Consider the following 15,670-nt stretch of genomic DNA (forward strand, 5'->3'; position numbering starts at 1 on the left):
GGACTGGCGATCTGTTTCACACTTGATAATATACATGTTTTGATGCTGTTCTCTCAAATCATCCCACCCTCACCTTCTCCCATAGAGTCCAAAAGTCTGTTCTGTACATCTGTGTCTCTTTTCCTGTCTTGCATATAGGGTTATCGTTACCATCTTTCTAAATTCCATATATATGTGTTAGTATACTGTACTGGTGTTTATCTTTCTGGCTTACTTCACTCTGTATAATGGGCTCCAGTTTTATCCATCTCATTAGAACTGATTCAAATGAATTCTTTTTAATGGCTGAGTAATATTCCACCGTGTATATGTACCACAGCTTTCTTATCCATTTGTCTGCTGATGGGCTTCTAGGTTGCTTCCATGTCCTGGCTATTATAAACAGTGCTGCGATGAACACTGGGGTATGTTCATTGTCATGATGTATCATTCATTGCCTTATGTTTTATCCAAACTGCCTATTCAATTTCCATAAATGCTATGAGCATAGTGATTGTATCTGTATTACTTATTCCAATGTTCAGTACATCACTCCACATGACAAATGTTCTACCAACATAAACCAAATGAAAGTTTTCCATTATAGTGTTGTTTTCAATAGTAAAACTTTGAAGACAGTGTAAATTCTCAAAGATATGAACATAGTTTTATATAGCTTAGTACATCCAAATTATGAAATCTTATACAGTGATTTAAAAAGTATCATATTTTGAAATTCTTTTAATTAAAAGATTTTATGTAAAAATATAGGTAAAAAAGCAATTTATAATATATTCCTGATTTTAGCTATGGAAATAGCTAATATTCTGGAGACTGTGTTTGAGAACATTGTGCTAGATCTCTTAAATCAATTATCTTGCTTAATTTTTATAAATACAAAATAAAATGGTTGTTATTATCTTCATTATATTGGAGAATCACCCTGGTAGAAAGTGATTGAGTAAAAGTAGTTTACTTTACTCATGGTTTCAAAATCAGGTTTTGTCCAACAATCAAGTTTACACTTTGAAATTCTAGGAAGAGATAGATGGATAGAGCTTTGCATATACATACACACACACATACACAGGTGCACCTCAAATATAATATTTTCCTATTGTTCAACTGAGCTGGCTTCCCTTGTGGCTCAGCTGGTAAAGAATCCGCCTGCAATGAGGGAGACCTGGGCCTGATCCCTGGATTGGGATGATCCCCCGGAGAAGGGAAAGGCTACCCACCCCAGTATTCTGGCCTGGAGAATTCCATGGACTGTATAGTCCATGGGGTTGCAAAGAGTCAGACACTCTTTGAATACACACACACATGCAGACACACACACATACACACACACACACACACACACACACGTGTGTGTGCACCTGCACATCAGATATGATATTTTCCTATTGTTCAACTTAGTTGATGTGAACATTTAACCTGTTAACAGTTCTTATCTCTGGATATGGTTCTAATGTTTCTTATAATTTTCCCCCTCCCACTTTTTCCACAATAAGTATGCATTATCTAAAAATGGTATTAAAATAATACATTTAAAGAAGAAATCTTATAAACAGTGCTGCAATGAACATTCAGGCGCACGTGTCTGTTTCAGATCTGGTTTCCTCGGTGTGTATGCCCAGAAGTGGTATAGCCAGGACATGGAAGCAACCTAGATGCCCATCAGCAGACGAATGGATAAGGAAGCTGTGGTACATATACACCATGGAATATTACTCAGCCATTAAAAAGAATTCATTTGAATCAGTTCTAATGAGATGGATGAAACTGGAGCCCATTATACAGAGTGAAGTAAGCCAGAAAGATAAAGACCATTACAGCATACTAACACATATATATGGAATTTAGAAAGATGGTAATGATAACCCTATATGCAAAACAGAAAAAGAGACACAGATGTACAGAACAGACTTTTGGACTCTGTGGGAGAAGGCGAGGGTGGGATGTTTCGAGAGAACAGCATCGAAACATGCATATTATCTGTAGTGAAACAGATCGCCAGCCCAGGTTGGATGTATGAGACAAGTTCTCGGGCCTGGTGCACTGGGAAGACCCAGAGGGATTGGGTAGAGAGGGAGGTGGGAGGGAGGATCGGGATGGGGAATACATGTAAATCCATGGCTGATTCATGTCAATGTATGACAAAACCCACTACAATATTGTAAATTAATTAGCCTCCAACTAATAAAAATAAATGAAAAAAAAAGAAAAGAAAAAAAATAAAGAAGAAATCTTGTCATCAGTCCTCTTCCTCAAAGCTTTTCTATCTTATTTGTAGAACTACAAAGAAGCCTTTTGAGTTTCAAAGGTGAGATTCCATTTCTTCTTGCAGATCATTTTTGGACTCATTTATTATCCAGTCTTGAGCATGCGAGCTATGATTTCCCAAATCATCTGATTGATAGAGATTTTCTCATGAACAAATGGAATATGATTATGCATTTAATCATAGGTGTATTGTTACTCTACGGACTGCATTTAGGTCTCAACCAAATGTCCAGAGCTGACTGAGTCAAAGAATGAGAATTGGTATCTTCTTATTCATTCACTATCACTTGACCAACTATCTTTTGAACACTTTATATGCCAAAATTGATGCAAGAATGTGGGGATATGGAGATGAGTCAGATTTTCTGCCCTAGAGAGAAGAAATACATAATAAGGTTGGGAAGGAAGTCATATGAGCTGAGATAAAGAAGTATAATGTTTGGCATGAAGGAGATGTGAGGAGGAGGATGGAGAGCAGAGAAGTATTGAATTCAAATGGCCTGGTAGGAACTGAGGGCCCCGTACTGCATGTAACACCAGTCTTTTTGGAGTGCCTTCACTGAGGTTTATATTTCATTTTAGGTGATACTCTCAACATATGACTCAATTAACATTGGTGTGGATAGCATAGCCACCTTTTCCTCTTCTGGAAATATGCAAATTGACAACACATTCTTTGAAATCACTGGTTTGTGTCAGAGTTGGCATAGAGGTCAGTTTTTACCTGTTCCTTTTTCTGGCCCCTGACTCTCTGGACCTTTTGCAGATTTAATTGTGTCCAGCTGGGTGCACTTTGCCCTTTCTCTGAATAGGACAAAGGAATACTTATCCTTACCCATTTTCAAAGCCTTTCCCTTTCCCTTTGGATTTGTGGTTCAACAAACCACATCTTCCTTTGACTCAGCTCCCAAATTACCTTAATAGCCTATGGCATCCACAGGGTGACCTCCACCCTGTCCTGGCTTCTCTGGTGCCTTTAAGTCACACCTGCAGCCATTTAAAACAGTGTCATCAAGCTGTGGTCAATTCTGGGACCAGCTGCTAAGCAGTATTCTAACCTCTTCTTCCTTACTGGACAAAACTGTGATTTACAATTAGGAGAGTTGTCTTCCACTCTCAAATATTAAAAATATATTACTTCTAAACTCTCTTTTCTCCCTTCCTTACCTGCAACCTCAGAGCTTCATGCAGGCGTGCATGCTCAGTTGCCTCAATTGTGTTCTACTCTTTGTGACTCAATGGGCTGTAGCCCCCCAGGCTCCTTTATCCATGGGATTCTCCAGGCAAAAATACTATTGTGGGTTGCCATGCACTTCTCCATGGAATATTCTCAACCTAGGGATTGAGCACATGTCACCTGCATTGCAGGTGGATTGTTTACCACTGAGCTATAGGCAAAGCCCTCATAGCTTCACAGTCTAATGAAAAGAGCCTCCATTGATCTCAAAACCTTGGGTCTCAGCTTCAAACCTCATAGTCTCCACTATCACTTCAAAGCTTCAGTGTTCTCACCTGTAAAAAAAGTAACAGTTTAGGTTTGAGGGAAGATATAGGGAAATAACCTATTTGAGGTAATAATCACTATAAATAAAAGCAAGAGAACAGAGAGTATGGTGGTTAGTTTTAGATTTAGGAGTCGAGGAAGGACTCTGTGAGAAGGTGACATTTGGGCAAGAGTTCAAAAACAGTGATAGAGTGAGCCACAAAATTATCTGGGAAAAGAACATTCTGGACACAGATGATAATAAATGTGTGTGACTTCACTAAGGAGAGTTTGTTTGATGTGATCAAGGAACAGTAAATCAACAGGTATGGCTCAAAGGGTCTTGTCAAACATGGGCTAAGAGCCAAGAGGAAGGTTTTGGATTGGGGTCTTAAAAGTCATTAGAGAATTTTTAGCAGAGGGTGGGGGAGTGATATGATAAGCATTTCACATTAAGAGGAACTTGGTGCTGCATGGAAAATAGATTGATGATTGATAGGAGACAGAAATAGAAGTTTGGAGATAAGGTTGACACTCTCGCAGGCTACCAGATGAGTGACGACAAGGGCATGGACTGGGTGTTTATCATGGCATCTTGGATCATTTGATTCAGGATAGGAGTGTGAGAGAGAAGAATCATAACTATGAGGCTTTTGACCTGAGCAATTGGTTGAATGGAGTTGCCATTTACTGTGTGTGTGTGTGTGTTAGTTGCTTAGTCATGTCTGACTCTCTGCAACCCCATAGACTGTAGCCCACCAGGCCCCTCTGTTCATGGGATTTTCCAGGCAAGAACACTGGAGTGAGTTGCCATTTCCTTCTCCAAAAGGAACTATAGAAAGAAAGTGAGGTCGCTCAGTCATGTCTGACTCTTTGTGACCCCACAGACCGTAGCCCACCAGGCTCCTCCATCCATGGAATTTTCCAGGCAAGAGTACTGGAGTGGGTTGCCATTTTCCTCTCCTTGCCATTTACTGAGGTAGGTAAAACTCAGGGAGGATTGATGTATTGGGCTGGAGATCAAAAAAAAGTTGATTTTAAAATAGATTGTTTGATATGACTGACAGATGCTCAAGTAGAGATGCAGAGGAGGAAATAATATATGCAAATTCAATTCAGAGATGGGATTAGAGAACAAAATCTGAAGCCATTAGTGTATACACCAAAGGCTGTAAAGCCATCTGATAAGACTGAAGCTTAGAACTTGGAGGTGTTGGAGACTGAGATGTGTTTGAACTGAAGAGGTGGGCACCAGCCCAACAGGACTGTGTCCTAGAAAATGTGAAGTTTCTGAAATTAGTATGGATGACTAAAGTGATGAGTTTTGAGATTCAAAGGATGATGCCCACTTATAAAATGGAAATTTCCTGTTAAAATAGGTGATATAGAAATACAACTTAATATTATAATGATAAATTGAAAAGTATGCCAACATTTTTTCAGCCATTCTGATCACAAATACATGATATGCAGAGACCATGGAAGAAAATAATTTCCAAATATAAGGGCTTTTTTGTTTTTAAATTTTATGGAGGTGTTAGAAATTCAAGTTCAGCTGATTATCACTTAAGAATCCAACACTTGAGAGACAGGTGTTGAATGAAAGGAAAAATAGCTTTATTGAGAAAGTCAGCTATCCTGCAGAGAAGGTGGACTCATGTCCCAAAGAACCAACTCCTTAAAGGTAATCAAGGGCAAGAGGTTTTAAAAGGGAGTTTCAAAGGTGTACAGGCAAAAAGAGGGGGCTATGTACAGAACAGCACAGCCAGCTCCAAGAGTAATCTTGAAATTAGTCATGGGCTGTCTGATCATCATCACCTTGATTGCTTTAACTACAGTTAATCTTTAGTTCCAGGGTTGGCTTCTCATTTCCTTGAGGTCAGTTCTTAGAACTGTGCAAGATGAAGCAGTTTATGTCATGGTTATAGTTGGGTTATCATGGAGTTAACTTCATCTACTTGGTGGGGATTTCAGTATCTGTAAAACAGCTCAAAGAATATCAGTTCAGTTCAGTTCAGTTGCTCAGTCATGTCTGACTCTTTGCGACCCCATGGACTGCAGGATGCCAGGCTTCCCTGTCCATCACCAACTCCTGGAGGTTACTCAAACTCATGTGCATTGAGTCAGTGATGCCGTCGAACCATCTCATCCTCTGTCATCCCCTTCTCCTCCCACCTTCAATCATTCCCAGCCTCAGGGTCTTTTCAAATAAGTCAGTTCTTCACATCAGGTGGCCAAACTGTTGGAGCTTCAGCTTCAGCATCAGTCCTTCCAATGAACACCCAGGACTGATTTCCATTAGGATGGACTGGTTGGATCTCCTTGCTGCCCAAGGGACTCTCAAGAGTCTTCTCCAATACCACAGTTCAAAAGCATCAATTCTTCAGCACTCAGCTTTCTTTATAGCCCAACTCTCACATCCGTACATGACTACTGGAAAAACCATAGCTTTGACTAGATGGACCTTTGTTGGCAAAGTAATGTCTCTACTTTTTAATATGCTGTCTAGGTTGGTCATAACTTTTCTTGTAAGGAGCACATGTCTTTTAATTTCATGGCTGCAGTCACCACCTGCAGTGATTTTTGGACGCCCCCAGACATAAAGCCGGTCACTGTTTCCATTGTTTCCCCATCTATTTTCCATGAAGTGATAGGACCAGATGCCATGATTTCAGTTTTCTGAATGTTGAGCTTTAAGTCAACTTTTTCACTCTTCTCTTTCACTTTCATCAAGAGGCTCTTTAGATCTTCTTCACTTTCTGCCATAAGGGTGGTGTCATCTGCATATCTGAAGTTATTCATATTTCTCCTGGCAATCTTTATTTCACCTTGTGCTTCATCCAATCCAGCATTTCTCATGATGTACTCTGCATATAAATTAAATAAGCAGGGTGACAATATACAGCCTTGACGTACTCCTTTCCCGATTTGGAACCAGTCTGTTGTTTCATGTCCAGTTCTAACTGTTGCTTCTTGACCTGCATACAGATTTCTCAGGAGGTAGGTTAGGTGGTCCAGTATTCCCATCTCTCTAAGAATTTTCCAGTTTGTTGTGATCCACACTGTCAAAGGCTTCGGCATAGTCAAGAAAGGAGAAATAGATGTTTTTCTGGAACTCTCTTGCTTTCTTGATGATCCAGCAGATGTTGGCAATTTGATCTCTCATTCCTCTGCCTTTTCTAAATCCAACTTGAACATCTGGTAGTTCATGGTTCATGTACTGTTGAAGCGTGGATTGGAGAATTTTGAGCATTACTTTGCTAGCATGTGAGATGAGTGCAATTATGCGGTAGTTTGAACATTCTTTGGCATTGCCATTCTTTGGGATTGGAATGAAAACTGACATTTTCCAGTCCTGTGGCCATTGTTGAGTTTTCCAAATTTGCTGACATATTGAGTGCAGCACTTTCACCACATCATCTTTTAGGATATGAAATAGCCAAACTGGAATTCCATCACCTCCACTAGCTTTTTTCAAAGGACATGGTTCACAGTATTAGCCCTTGAGGCAAAACTAAAAGTCCGTCACTTTGTCTCATGGTTGCTGCTGCTGCTGCTAAGTCTCTTCAGTCGTGTCCGACTCTGTGCGACCCCATAGAGGGAAGCCCACCAGGTTCCCCCATCCCTGGGACTCTCCAGGCAAGAATACTGGAGTGGGTTGCCATTTCCTTCTCCAATGCATGAACGTGAAAAGTGAAAGTGAAGTCACTCAGTTATGTCTGACTCTTCATGACCCCATGGACTGCAGCCTACCAGGCTCCTCCATCCATGGGATTTTCCAGGCAAAAGCACTGGAGTGGCTAAAGTATTATAATTTTGTCTTTTTAAATATTTCGTTTTGTGTCTCCATTTTCTCATTTCTCTCATTAAATTTATTCTTTGGCTAAAGTTTTTCTACCTGTAAGAGACAGGTAGAGGACATGGTGGGGAGGGGGTTTGTGTCTCATAGGGTAGAAGTTCTCATAGGGTCCTACTTAGTCCTACAAAGAGATTATAGGTAATGCAATTGTTTCCTTGTTTATTGAGTAAGTATACCTTATAATGCTTATATCCTACTTTTATTTACTCATTATTTTTTATTAAAATTCAATAATCCATCTCCCTGTTAATGAGTGAAGCATTGCAATTAAATTTAATTTGATACATATTCCCAATCCTCCATCAAAATATATTCCAGGATCTTCTGCCCACATATAGCTACCATTGTGGATTTGGGCAGTACTCTTTCTAAACTTTTCTTTACATTTTCTAACTACTTAAGTACCTCTAGTGTCTTAATTATAATTTTCAGTCCTTAATTCATCACTATTTAGATCCTACATCTGAGTAAACTTGTCCTCTCTTTGCTCACACTCCACATTTCACAGTCTACACTTTAATGCTGTGGAATAAATTTCCCAATTGGTGAAAACATGTTATCATTTTCCGTTTTTGTTTAAAATAATTCATGAATATTACCTCTTCCATTTTTACTTTGAAGTAAAGTTTCTTATAGCTCTTTCAGAGACTTTTCGTACATTGTAAATTGTTCACACCTGAAAAAAGTTTTTATTATCCCCTTCCATTTTAAATTATGGGTTGGCTGGTTTGGCTGAATATAGCATGCTGGGTTCAAAATATTTTTTTCTCAGAACTTGAAAGGTGTTACCTTATTGTGTTCTTCTGTTCAGCTCTGCTGATGAGAAATCTGGTGTCAGTATGATTTCCATTCCTTGTAAATAATGATTCTTTTTCTTCTGGCATCTTTTAAGAGTATTTTCCTTTCAGTATTGATATGAAATTTCATTTCATTGTGTTTTGATGTGAGTTTTGGTTTGTTTTTGGTTAAATTTATCCTGCTCAGTACCCTGTATACTCATTCAATTTGAGAATATATATCATTTATTTATGTATATATGTATTTTAATATTAATATTCATGTAACAGTTCTGGGATATTTCTTCCTACAATTTTTACAAATAGTTCTTCTTCCTCATTCTCTCTGCTCAACATACAAGTGTTTTTTAGAAGAATGTTAGAAAATTTGTATCTATCTTTAAAATATTTAAACTTGTAGTTCACACTTTTTTCCTATCTTGTCTGTTTTATGATCCACACACATTGCCCAGTTTAACTTTAGATCTTTTTGATTTGCTGTTCAATATTATACTTGCTATTCAGTAGATATAATAATTATTTAGACATGATTATTTATGCAAATTTTGACACTAATCATTACAGACATATTTTTACTTGCAAAATCTCTATTTTATTCTTTTTATTATTAATTGCTTAATTATTTATTTCTTTTCTTTTAATGACAGTCATTCTACCCTTTATTGCTCCTAATTTAAGGATTTCTTTTTTGGTGTATTTGTTCAATTACCTTTGTTATCCTGGGTATAAGTTTTTCTTATCTTTGGATTTGCTGATTCTCTATCATGTAAATGGCCTTTCACAAATGTTTGATGAACCCTGATTCTGTATTCAGCTTCCGTGATAGACTTCTCTGCATATTTCCTGCTCAGCAGCAAATCCCCTGATGAGGAAACCTTAGCTTCTTGCTCAGGCTTGTTGCCTACTTTCTTTCTTTATGTGATGCCTCATAGTTTTGTGTTCACTGTGATTTCTCCATTGTTTTTCAAGTGTATGCATTATCAACTTTTCATATCTAGTTTATTAGTTAATTTCATATATCTTATTTATATCCTCTGTAGTGATTTTCATGAATCAACTCAGCATCTTAAAACCATGAAGATAATATACATGGGGAATACATGTAAATCCATGGCTGATTCATGTCAATGTACGACAAAAACCACTACAATATTGTAAAGTAATTATCCTCCAACTAATAAAAATAAATGAAAAAAAAAAAAAAAAACCGCCATGAAGAGCAGAACATACCCTTGGCAGTAGGCAATCCCACCGTTGACACACTCTCCAGTGATTTCATGTGCTTCTGTTGTTCTCTTGGCCTCTTTCTTCTGATACCAATGTGGCTGCCACAATCTAGATGTTCCTTCTTGCTGCCAGTACCCTAGTCAGGGAAGGATCAGGTTGGGACCGAAAGGTTTCTCCTTCCCAGAAATGTCATTTTCTCTTCACACTTCACAGGCCAGAAATGGTGGCAAGTGCACTCCTTTCTTCAAGGGAAACAGAAATAAACACTGCTTACCAAAAGAGAATAGGATATTATAATGATTGTCTCTGGTAAACCATACCTCATCTGTTGGGTATGGGCAATTGCAATTCCAAAGTAACATACTTTATGTTTTTATTAAAAAGAGGAGGTGTGTTGATTTTGGATAAACAGATGAAGTATTTGCCATGTTGGAATTCTAATCTAGTTCCTTAAAATCCTAGATTTTTTAAAGAATTTTATTTTATATTTTTTAAATCCTAGACTTGGAAAATTCAATAGTTTCACTTTTATGATTATTATCTCTGTAACATGCTTCAGAAATAATAAACATCTATTTATGAGACTGATTTTGAATCTATAAGTTTGACTTTAAGTTTCTCATCTAGTTGTCATCCTTATTTTACATAGTGAAAGAAAATCTTTGCTTGGTGAGTGATGGACATAATGAGGACTTTATAAATGAAGAACCTCAGCTTTATTCTTAATTTTGCCTTCCTTTCCAACCAGAAGGTAACATTTTCTTTAAAATACATTACATGCTTAGATCAGTCAAGATCTAACTTAAATGTCTGGAGTAAATGGATCTTTCAATGAATACCTGTTGATTGCCTGAAGTTAGGGCAGAACTATATGTGTGGAGACTGTAAGCTTTATTTCAGCTCCAAATAATAATAATAATATTTTCCAGTGGGAGAGGTCACAAATGAAATTTGCTATCATTTTTATCATTTTGATAAAATGAAGAGGAAAACTTTCTCTACGGTGAAAACTAGCATAAAGCATATTCAAACATTTTAAAAAACTGAAAGAAAATTATATTGTGCAAATAAAATGTCTAAAAAGTTATGGTCTTAATATTTTAATAAGCTACACAAATCTTTAGAAATGCATGAATAAATAAATGGGAAATGGAATGAAGAGACTAGTCAAAGGAGAATAGAAAGAACTAAAATAAGAACCAGATTTGTAAGTTACTAAATAAATGCAAAAGAAAATAATGAGAACATTAATTTTTAAACATCTAAATATGCAATGCTGACAAGGAATGCTGAAACAGATTCACTCACACATTGATGATGGGGTTACAAATTAGTGCAGTTTTTGAGAAATTAGCTTGGAATGGTGAATCAAAAGCTTTGATTGCACTTATATATTTTGATCCAATAATGTCATTCTTATATATTACTAATTAAACATTTTGAAATCCAGATAGAGTTTTACGCATAAAGCTAGAGTTTATAAATGAGGCATCTATAAATTGAAAAACTTGTAGACTTTATGGAAACTTTAAACACATAGCAAAATTATTTTGATAACTAGAATATACAGATTTAAAATAATTTCTAATATATCACCTCATTATGTAAAAGGTAATTCAGAGAGACTTAATCCACAATTAACATGACTTCTCTCTAGGAATTTCTTTTTGCTTACCTGTATTTTTCTGCTGGTTCCAACATTTCTACCTTAAGGAAAGTTTCCTTTGCCAAACTGCAAAATCCAAAAAATAACAAACAGCAACAGATTGTTTGTGATTCATCTTTGTCTGTGTTTCAGGCTTTAAAATCCTTCTGCACTGATTTGGTTCTGCTGATCCCGTCAGTACAAAAAAAGAAAGCATTACTTTATCTCAAGTTAAGGCATATGAGTTTCAAGTTTGTCAATTATATGAATGACTTCCTGATCGTCTAACGAGTGTGTGGCAGGACCTCAATGCGGCCTTGTGGTTTCTAGTTCAATGTTCACTCCACTTCTCCAAGATGTCTTTTCTTTGTATGAAGTGTGCAATTTATTGCTTGTAGACTTCATTGAAGATTATTTGTGTTTGGTGGATTAGCTGACTCTCCCTTTTGGGTTCCAAGTGAATACTTCTGAATTATTCCAGGAGTTTTCTCAGTTACATAGCTGGGAAGGGATTTTCTATGACAAAATAAGAGAATATGGAATCTGTCTATCAGACCAGGTCTGCACATAAATACTGAGGAATGCTCTGGATTGGTGCCGACCCTGGAATCCTTTGAGAAGCCATTTCAGCAATCTGGAGAGAAGTAACCTAGTGCAGGTCATGAACACGCTCTCTGTCACCATGACCTGAACATCTGTGTGCTCTATTCTCTTTAAAATTGGGGAAAACTTCCCTTCAGCTGGCATTCTGGGATGGCATGAGAATTAATCATACTTTTTACTTGAGTTTCCTCTTCAAAACAAAAACACCTGTGCACGCAATGAAATATAAACTTATGAAAGCAATTGTTTCCACTTGGTCTTTATGGTCTAATGAATGCTATATTAGTACATGTCCTCTGGGACTTCTAGCCTTTGTGTAATGCATTATTTCAAGAAAATATAACTACAGTAAATATCATTAAAGGGTCATAAGATTACAGAAAAAGAATTAATGACAGAAAAGCTTTGACCATACTGCATAAAATAAGAAAAATGTATGAATTTAAGTAGCCAGAAATAATTCTGAATTTGATAAATATTCATTACTTTCATTGGAAAATATTTTTAAAAAAATTAAATTAATGTGTCTCATGCCCACTTCTTTCCAGCCACTGAGCAGAGAAGTCCTTCCTTCACAATACTGCTAGTGGTAAAGCACCTCAGTGATCCAACCCTCCCAGGCGGGGTCCTAATCCCTTGGGGCTGTGCTTAGTCGCTTAGTCATGTCTGACTCTTTGTGGCCCCATGGACTGTAGCCCACCAGACACCTCTGTCCATGGGGATTCTCCAGGCAAGAATACGGGAGTGGGTTGCCATGCCTTCCTCCTGGGATTCTTCCCAACCCAAGGATTGAACCCCAGTCTGCATTGCAGGCAGATTCTTAACGTCTGAGCCACCAGGGAAACCCTCCTAACCCTTCAAAACAATATAAATTTCACCTGTCTAGGAACTTGCCCTTGTCCATAAACTCATCTCTTGCTCACATGGGATCCTTCTGAATACCTTTTATACTCTAGCACAAAGTTAATTTCTCCCTGGAGACTTTGTGATTACCCCTTGACCATACCTCATAGCACTTGAACAGTGCAGTTATTTCAAAGTATTATAGTTATTGTGCACACACTGGTTTTCCCATGAATCGTGAATCCTTTGGTGCTATGGACACTATTCAGGCATTCTTATAACTAGGAATGTAACAGAAAGTAAAATAATATGTATTTATTTGATAAAAGTGAATGAGAATACCCAGTATCTCATATTTTGATGGGTGTCTCAAAGGATTTTATCTGGTTTAGTATGAGAATATACTAAATGAAAATATTTCAGAAAATGAATATCATTTTTTCTATACTCAAAGGAGATTTGAAATGGAAATGATTCAGATAGATATTCAAGTTAAAAATGATCTCTTCAGCCTTTAATAGCAAGTGGGGTGATATGAATTTTATTTTCAAAAAGTCTAAAGATGACGGTAAAAACATCAATAATGCATAATCAAAGTCTGTATATCTAATGTTTTTGACCTAATAATAGTGCTCAGTAATGGCTGACATCAGAATAACCTGGGGGCTATATAAAATACTGATTCATTGGCCCAACCCAATTGGTTGGAGGAGTGATGAGCATCTAAAAGTTCCCTCAGTTTAGTTCAGTTCAGTTGTTCAGTCGTGTCCGACTCTTTGCGACCCCATGAATCACAGCATGCCAGGCCTCCCTGTCCATCACCAACTCCTAGAGTTTACTCAGATTCATGCCATCGAGTCTGTGATGCCATCCAGCCATCTCATCCTCTGCCATCTCCTTCTCCTCCTGCCCCCAATCCTTCCCAGCATCAGGGTCTTTCCAATGAGTCAACTCTTCGCATGAGGTGGCCAAAGCATTGGAGTTTCAGCTTCAGCATCAGTCCTTCCATGAATATTCAGGACTGATCTCCTTTAGGATGGACTGGTTGGATCTCCTTGCAGTCCAAGGGACTCTCAAGAGTCTTCTCCAACACCACAGTTCAAAAGCATCAATTTTTCAGTGCTCAGTTTTCTTCAAAGTCCCCTAGGTGAATTTAATTTGCAGGTTACTAAGTTCTGCCTTACAACAAAATAACTTCCAAATGTTATATGTATTGCACCTGGAAACAAAGTGAACTTTGCTAATAAATTAGTTCTTCTTGTGAATCTCTAAATTTTTTCATGAGTCATAGAACTGAAGCTGAGAGGTATGTCATCTGCCTCTGAATAAAACCCCACTCTATAAGGTAAACCCTTTTCTTGCCCACTGCATGTTGGGTCATTGGTACAGCAGTAGATGCAAAGCAGAGTTGGAGATGCAACATGGAATCCTTATGCTCATTATTACAGACACATGAGAGGCTGTGGCAGTTTACCCTTTACATAATTCCCTTTGAACTAGTAACTTCTATACTCTTCCTGGATGGACTGTAGATAATTATCCACAGACTCAAAAATTAATAATTTCCTATGTAGGGATTGAAAAAAAATCCATTTGAGAAATAGCTTCCTCTTTGCCTGGAGTCAAATATCCAATAGCTACTTCAATGAAAAGAAAACAAAGACATATCCAGTGATGATTTTAACCGGCAGCAAGTGACCTGTATTTTATTATGGTAGTCAGCTCTTTTATCACACACACACACACACACACACACACACAAATAAATCACAATTAAACAACTTTGGGAACAAAGAATCTGAATCAGACAAAATGAACTTTTCCCACAAAATCCAGATACGTGTTTTGCTTATACTTGCAACAAGCTGTGATTCCCATGTGAAAGGTATCAATCTATTTCCTCTTCCTGTCAATCACTTGTGTCACACAGGGTCCTGGTATGTTGGGTCACGACCTTCTTCCTGGATCAGAGCCAAAAGCCACCAGTAATTTGACTGCTATAATTATTTAGACCGTTTCTAATAAGCCTAAAAATGTGATGTTAACATTTTTCACATGTTTGTAGTCTTCTGGCCTTCAAGTTATCCTCAGCTTGCCATTGTACTCTTTAGTTATACTGGAAGAAAATATAATTTTCAATAACTAAACTTTAATTGTTGCTTTACCTTGGAAACAACCTTGCCTCTAGGACCATAAGATACTATTTCTTTAGAATTTTTTCCTAGGATGGGGCAAACTTTGACAATAATCAAAATCTATTCAACATAAATTTACTGAGCATTTACTATGTGCGAGGATCTGAGAATTAAAAGAAAAATATCAAGTCCAGGTCTTCAAGTAGATGAACTCACAAAAAATTAATTGGCCCTTTATGTGATTGGTAAAGGCACGTGGTTTAAATCCCTGATCTATGATTATCACATGCATGACTTTGAATATATACAAACTGGATCATGAGGTGAATAATCACATAGCTAGTATGTGGAAGAACTGATACCTAGACCTAGGAAATTTGAATCTATAGACTCTATTTCTAACCACTATGCCACTCTGATTCTGGAGTCTGAGTTGGCTGCTGGGTTTATACATGGAAGAATGTCAAATGCCATTTTGAAGAAGTGGGACCATGTAGATATATAGTATATATAATGTAAAATTTTTATATATATATATGTATATATATATATATATATATATATGTTTATTCCCTGGTGGCTCAGATGGTAAAGCATCTGTCTACAATGTGGGAGACCTGGGTTCGATCCCTGGGTCGGGAAGATTCCTTGGAGAAAGAAATGGCAACCCACTCCAGTACTCTTGCCTAGAAAATCCCATGGACGGAGGAGTCTGGTGCAGGCTACTGTCCTTGGGGTCGCAAAGAGTTGGACACAACTGAGCAGCTTCACAAACTGGGTAGATGTGGATATATGTATAATACATTATATATA

Source organism: Dama dama, chromosome 13 (genome assembly GCF_033118175.1).
Source record: "Dama dama isolate Ldn47 chromosome 13, ASM3311817v1, whole genome shotgun sequence".
Classification (NCBI taxonomy): Eukaryota; Metazoa; Chordata; class Mammalia; order Artiodactyla; family Cervidae; genus Dama; species Dama dama.